Below are 8277 nucleotides of genomic sequence, written 5' to 3' on the forward strand. Positions count from 1 at the left end.
GGTTTTTTTTCACTTAGCATAATGTCCTCCAGGTTCATCCACATTGCTGCAAGTGACAGGATTTCACTCTTTTGAAGGCTGACTAGTGTCCCAAGGAGTATAGATACCATAGTTTCTTTACCCACTTATCCATTGATGGACACTCAGCTTGGTTCCGTGCCTAGGTGATTGTGAATTGTGCTGGCATAAACATGGGAGTGCAGATGTCTCTTCAACATGCCTATTTCATTTCCTCTGGATGCACACCCAGTAGTGGAATTGCTGGTCCATATGGTAAGTCCTATTTCTAATTTTTTAAAGAACTTCCTTACTGGCTTACATCCTCAACAATAGCGTATAAGATTTCTCCGCATAGATGCCAGCGTTTATTGTTTTTCGTCCTTTTGACAATAGCTGTTCTAGTTGAAATGAGGTGATATCTCATTGTGGTTTTGATTTGCATTTCCCTGATGATTAGTGATGTCGAAATTTTTTTCATATATTTGTTGGCTCTTTGCATGTCCTCCTTTGACCAATGTCTATTCAGGCCTTTTCCTCGTTTTTACCTTAAATTATTATTATTATATGCCATTGAGTTGTTTGAGTTCCTTACGTATTTTTAGCATTAACTTTTTGTCAGATGCATAGTTTGCAAATATTTTCTCCTATTTCGTGGGTTACCTTTACTTTTGATTGTCTTCCTTTCTGTGCAGAAGATTTTTAGTTTAATGCTATTCTGTTTGTCTTTTTTGCTTTTATTGCCTGTAATTTTGAGGTCTTAGCCTTAAAAAATATTTGCCTAGACCAATGTCATACAGTATTTTCTCTAAGTTTTCTTCTGGTACTTTCATATTTCAAGCTCTTATGTTTAAGTTTTTATTCTACTTTGAATTGTTTTTAGTATATAATGAAATAAAAAGATCTAGTATCATTATTTTCATGTGGATATCCATTTTTGCCCAACACTATTTATTGAAGAGACTGTTCTTTCCCTAATACATGTTTGGTGCTTTTGTCAAAAAACAGTTTAGTTTATGTGTCTATTTTTATGCCACTACAATGATGTTTTGTGAGCCCAGAAGATATTAAAACCATTTAATAACCAAAGTTAAAATTTATTCAATGCTGTGATGAAATAATAAGCCAACATATTTATTTTTGTTCAGGAATGCAAGGTTAAGCAACTTGAGAACCAGAGACGTAAACATTGTTGACATTTAATTTATTTACTTCATACGTTCTCTGATAATTCTGAAATTCCCAGGATATTTGTTCTTTTAAATACTTTTCTTGACTGTTTGCATACATATGAAAATGGGGAAAATATTAAATTTATAGAGATATTTCACATTATCACACGATGATGTGGTTTTCTCAAGAGAGGGAGTATTTTCAGTTGAAGCTAAAAATTAACCAATGAGCTGTGACATGCAGCTCCAGGTAAATGGGCTCACCACCCCCGAATGACACCAACCAGTGTGCCCAACGTCCTTCCAGCGGTCTTTCAGCTCTCCAGCAACCCTGGGGTGTCAGGCAGCATTTGTTTGGATTTTCACATGAATATTATTTGATATAGACCTAACATGTAGTAACAGTCTAATCATTGTTTGCCACTTGCATTGCTGTGATTATGTAAAGTACTTCTTTTCAGGTGCTCTGTGTTTAGGAGTTAGTCTATATTGGGTTTGGGTTTCTTCTTGGGGCCCATCCTGTACCGTTGTCATGAACGTCAATTGTTCTAGGGAAGGGCTCCAATAGTGCAGACATAATAAACAGTTATCTCACTGTTTATAAAAATGACATGGACCAGTGTAAGAATCGTTTATAAAAGTGTAAACACCTTTTTCTGCATTATTTGTTAATAAATCTTATTGACATACAATAAACTGTGCATATTTGGAGTGTACAATGTGATAAAGATGAATCTTGTTACACGCCTATGAAACAACTACTGCAATCATGACAATAAACGTCATCTCCCAGGGTTGGCTTCTGCATCTTCCCAAATGTTCCGTCACGGTGCTGCTCTCCCTCGCCACGCCCAGGTAATCACCAATCTCCTCATATCATTCCAGATTGGTTTGCATTTTTCTGGACTTAAATCAAGGAAATCATTACCATAGCATACCCTCCCTCCCTCCGTCCCTCCCTCCCTCCCTCCCTGTCTCTCTCTCTCTTTCTTTCTTTCCTTTCCTCTTTCTTTCCTTCTCTTTCTTTTCTCTCTATCTCTTCCTTCCTTTTCTTTCTTTCTTTTCTTTCTCTCTCTCTCTCTTTCTTTCTTTCTTTCTTTCTTGTCTTTCTTTCTGTCTTTCTTTCCTTCTTCTCTTTCTTTCTTCTTTCTTTCTTTCCTCCTGTCTTCTTAACTCGGTATAATTATTTTGAGGTCTATCCATGTTACTGCATAGTCACTTCCTTTTTATTGCAGAATAGAATTTAATTTACATGAATACACCACAATTTGTTTATTCATCTTCTGTGAACATTTAGGTTGTTTCCAATTTTTAGCCGTTAAAAAGTAGAGCTGCCATGGAAATTCATGTTCATGTCTTTGTATAGACGCACACTTTCTTTTTTCTTGGGTAAATACCTAGAAAAAAGAATGGCTGGATCACATGGTAGGCGTATGTTTAACTTTTACAGGCACTACCACATGGCATATTAAATTGGATGCACCATTCACATTCCCACTAACAATGTTTGTAAGTGAGTTCCAGGTGCTCCACCTCCTCCCCAAAACCCAGTGTTGTCAGACTTGCTGGTATGTAGAAAAGCAGTCCCATGTAGAAAAGCAACTGTTTTTTTGTGTGTGTTGATCTTGAATCTTGCAACCTTGCTAAATTCATTTATTAATTATAACAGCTTCATTGTAGACTGCACTGGGCTTCCTACATAGAAGATCATGTTGACTGCTAATACCTAATCTGGATCACTTTCCTTTATTTTTCCTGTGTCACCATACAAGTGAGAACCCTAGTACAATGTTGAAAACAGATAATGAGAGAACACATTCTTATCTGGTTCTGTTAGTCTTTCACTGTTTAAGCATGATGTTAGTTAAAATTTTTCTGTAGATACCCTTTATCTGGTTAAAGGAATCTAGCCCTGGTTGGCTAAAAGTGTTTGTCAACAGTGAATGTTGGATTTGCCAAATTATTTTTTCTGCATTTATAAAGATAACATTATTTTACTATGTTACTTTGTTAGTTGATTGTCTTTCAAATGATAAATCAGTCTTGCATCCTGGGATAAACCTTACTTTGTCCTGATACATTGTCTTATATTATTGGGTTGAATCTTCTAAAACTTTGTTTAAAATGTTTGCATGTATGTTCAAGAAGAATGTTGGTTTACAGCTTTACGTAAAATATCTTTCTCATTTGGATGTCAGAGTAAAATTGATTCAAATAATTAATTGGGCATTATTACCCTTTCTTCAATTTTCTGGAAGAGTTTGTGTAGAAGTAGTATTAATTCTTAAATGTTTGCTCAAGATTAATCAGTGAAAACATCTGAGCCTGGAGTTTTCTATGTGCAAAAAGTTTTAATAAGAAATTTATTTACTTTAATAAGCATGAAACTGTACAGGCTTCCTGTTTCTTCTTAAGGGATTTTTATCATTTGAGTCTATGATGAAACTATATATTTAGGTTATCATCTGGATTGTCAAATTAATTGGCATAAAGTTGTTCATAACATTTCTTTAAAATTCTTTTAATATCTGTAGAGTGTTTACTGACATCATGTCTCTCATTTCTGATGTTGATGAATCGTCTTCTCTGTTTTTTATTGATCATTCTGTCTAGAGATTTATCAATTATAGTGATCTTCTTAAAAACAACCTGGTTTTGGTTTCAATGATTTTTATCTATTGTATTTCTGCTTTTTATTCATTGATGCTTGCTCTAACCTTTATTATTTCTTATCTTCTGCTTACTTTATATTTAATTTGTCCTTTTTTTCTCTATTTTATTAAGGCATAAGATAAGGCCATTCTTTTTTCTTTTTCTTTTCCAATGTATGCCTTTAATGCTGTTCATTTCAGCCTAAATATAACTTTAGCAGCATCACACAAATTTTGATATAATGTATTTTCTAGTTTCCAGTTTGCCTTTTGACTTTTTTCTTTGACCCAGTTTTTTGTTAGTTTGTTCTTTCAGTTACTGATTTCTAATTTAATTCTGTTCTTGCCAAAGAGACTAACTGGTATGATTTGAGTCTTTTAAAGCATATTCAGGCTTTTTAATGACTTGATATATAAGCTATCTTGACAAATGCTCTGTGTGCATTTGCAAAGAATATATATTCTGCTGTAGTTGGGTGAAATGTTGGATTAATATCTCCAGTATGATTTTCTGCTTAATACGGTACTGAAGTCCCTTACTCTAATTGTTGGTTTACCTATTTGTCCTTATGGTGCCACCAGTTTTGGCTTTACATATTTTGAAGCTATGTTATTAGATGCATAGATGTTTAGAATTGTTGTGTCCTCCTGTCCAACTAGGGTTTCATCATTATGAAATGACATCTCTGTCATTATTCTTTTTACTGTAGTCTACTTTTATATTTGTATGTCCACAACAGCTTTCTTCTGATACATGTTAGCATGGTGTATCATTTTCCATCTTTTGGTTTTTAATCTATTTGTGCCTTTATATTTGCATTGTATGCGTGTGCGTGTGTGTATGCATGTGTGTGTGTTGTGAGCAGAATATCCAATCTAACAATCTCTGTCTTTTTGTTATAGCTTTTTCTATCCAATCTGACAGTCCCTGTCTTTGTACTATGTTGTTTAGACCAATCGCAGTTGATATGATGGTTGCTGTTGTTAGAGCTATCTCTCAGCTGGCTGTTTGTTCCCTATGTGTCTAATTGGTCTCTGTTCTCCATCCACTTATTTTTCTGACTTCATGTGTATTAAATGAGCCTATTTTATGATTTTATTTGTCTTGACTTATTAGCTGTAACTCTTTGCTATTGAAGGGGTTGCTTTAGGTTTTATAGTATATATATATGCTATATATATATACTATAAAATATACATATACACATATATATGTGTGTGTGTGTATGTGTGTGTGTATGTGTGTGTGTGTGTATATATATGTGTGTGTGTGTGTGTGTGTGTGTAACAGGCAGAATAATGGCCTCCCAACGATGTTTGTGTAATAATCTCTGAAACCTGTGCATATAGCATGTGACATAACTAAGAGGATGGATGGAAGACAAACATGAGCCAAGGAATGCAGGCAGCCTCTGGACACTGAAAAGGGCAAGAAAACGCCTTCTCCATGACAGCCGCTAGCAAGAAACTCACCCCTGCCAAGGCCTGGATTTTAGCCAAATGAGATCCCTTCACGCGTATGGCCCCCATAACTACTAGACAATAGATTTATGTTGCTGTCAGTCACTGAGGTGCTTCTGGTAATTTGTCATAGCAGCAATAAGAAAAGAATGCAGCATACGCCCTTAATTTACCATTATCTTTAAATGTCATTATGTCATTTAACGTAAGGACCCATGAGAGTTTATTTTCATTGCTCCTCTTCCAGACTGTGCACTATTCTTGTCATAAGTTTAGCTTAACATTACATTGTCATTATTTTTTGCCTCAATAGTCAAATATTTTTCAAAGAGTTTTAAATTAGAAAAAAGTTTATAGATTTACCTATGTAGACAGGATTTCATGTGTCTTTCAATGTTGTTCTATGTAGACTCATATGTGAAATTTCTTATTACTATTTCTTAAAGTTCACTTACCCAGTGATAAATTTGGTTGACTTTCAGATGTCTGGAAAAAATATTGATTTTGCCTTCAGTTTTGAAAATATTTTTGCTAGGCAGAGAACCTAGATTCAGTCTTACCCCAAAAACCTTTAAAGGTATTGCTTCTGCCATAAAACTTACTCTTATCTTTGTTCTTCTGTATGGAACATATTTCTCTTTTAATATAATATGATATTACACTATAATGATATTTTTTTACCTTGAGATTTCTCTCTTTATGAGTTTTTAGGCAATTTTTTTAATGTTGTGCCTTGTATTCCACCCTCTCGCCTTTTTTTTTTCTTGATTTTGCTGAGTTTCTTGGACCTACAGGTATATTGTTCATCAACTCCTTGGAGGTTTTGGGGCATTTTACAGTGCATGGAAAGGGTACCTGAGGGGGTCCCTCTGCAGACCTCCCAAAGTCTCCCTCTGTGCAGACCTCTCTTGTCTGGGCCTCTGGCCATGAACTCAGCCACCGTGATCTCTCCAGGTGCTCAGCTCTACCTCCTCAGCTTGGGGAGGCCACCGAGCTCCCCACAGCCCCTCCCAAGGCCGTGGCCTGTAAACTCTCTTGAGGCAGTAAACTGGAGAAAGCGCAGGACTTACTTCATTAGTTTCCTATTTAATGGCAGTGATCGATGCATTTTACTGCCTGATGGCCAGTGCCTGGAAAGCCGCAGTTTCATATACTTTGCTTTTTGGCTGTGCAGGCGGGAGGATAAATCTCATCCCCGTCACCCCAGCCGAAGCAACCCACCCTCCCTGTGTGCTCTGACCGCCAATTTCAACACATTCTCCAAGATTCACAACCGTTACTGCAGATAAAATATGGGAGTAGGAATAAGGAAAGAAAAATATTTAATTTAAAAATAAGGAGAATGTCATAGATATCAGCAGAAGGTATTGCAAATAAATAATCTATTTCACAGGGAAAGCAGAAGTGCATCATTTATAGCATTCACCGATAATAAACAAAAGTATACACTAATCTAGACTCTGAGCCAATTAAGTCTCATTTCTTCTAAATTACCCAGTCTCAGATATTTCCTCATAGCGTGCAAGAACGGCCTTGCACACCATGTCTGTGTCTCTGGCAGTGGTGAGACCTCCGTGCCGTTACCCCAGACCCAGGGTTCCTACACCATAGCAGGGGATGGTTCAGAAGGGATGAGGATGACAACTGAAGAGCAATACCATCAAGATTGTTGGACCAAAGGGCGGGGTTTGTGGTAAGTCCAGGCCCTTACACAAGGAACAATAGATAAACTGGAAATCTTGGAGGCCTTCTTGAAAGAGGGGCTAATTAGAAGCCAACATGGTGGATTCGTGTCCAAGATGGAGCTCCTTTTCCTGACACACCAGGCAAACTTGGGTACTGCTCATGGTATCTGTCCTCCAGGAAGCGTTTCCTTGCTGGATTGCCGCTAGCATTAGTTTAAATGCATTCAGAAGATATTTAAACCTGTGGGTGGATGGGTTCCTTCTCTTTTGTGCCTCAGTTCTGCTGTGCACACGTGGACCTCCTGCACACAACGACTCTGCCGTCGCTCTGCCCTCCTGCCTTCTGCACCAGACGCTGAGCAGTCTGAGAGTAAGGAATCTGTTTGATTTCTTATCATCCTGAATAAGCGTCAGGCTTGACACATAATAGGTACTCAATAATTAACTGTGGAGTAATAAATAAATGAACAAATGCCCTAATGCATGAGTGAGCACTTGGCTGATGGCAACAAAGAATGTAGAATATTGATGGGACACACCTACTGTCATGAGTGTCATAATTTCCGAAATGCTGAGGATTCGTGCTGTGACTTCACAGGAAAGAGCTTTAAGTGTAGTTGGAGTTTGCAAATCTTGGGCGCATGACCCAAGGGCAATTAGCTAGGAGACTGTGCACTGATGCAGATTGGCAGGAGGTGTAAAAAGGCGCCAGCGAGATGCTCTCCTAGGTTCTGACGCTGACAGCGATGAGCTTCCCCAGGAAGGACTGAAACGCCACGGGGCTTTCTCTGTGGCTCGAGGGCAGACATTCTGCAGTGTGCACCAGTCACGGTGCTTGCTGCTCCCTTTCGGCGTCCGGTCCTGTGTGTGGATTCCTCGTTCGAAACAGCTGTTAGCCACCGTGGGTGTCACCACTGTGTTTCCACAGAGCAGACTTTCCAGCTCAGACAGGGTCTGGGTGCTAAGCTCCTTCGTGACACTTGGAGCAACCTGAGACTTTCTTTATTTTTATGTCCCCCTGACCCGCCTGACACCAAGTCTGCATTCAATAAATAATCGCTGAATAATAAATAAGTGAACATATGCCAAAGCATCCACATTAACGTATTGGCTGCTTTCTTTGCAGAAGCATTTATGTTTCATCAAATAATGGCTGAGAGTGCCTGGGATGACACCTGTGTTAACGATGCCCCATGGAGATGCTGGAGCTGGTGTTAGCTCTGATTCAGACGACGCCCCGTGGAGATGCTGGAGCTGAGGTTAGCTCTGATTCAGACGACACCCGTGGAGATGCTGGAGCTGGTGTTAGCT

The sequence above is a fragment of the Sapajus apella genome, unplaced genomic scaffold (assembly GCF_009761245.1).
Source record: "Sapajus apella isolate SASKATOON/1434 unplaced genomic scaffold, GSC_monkey_1.0 scaffold30, whole genome shotgun sequence".
In the NCBI taxonomy this organism is placed as follows: Eukaryota; Metazoa; Chordata; class Mammalia; order Primates; family Cebidae; genus Sapajus; species Sapajus apella.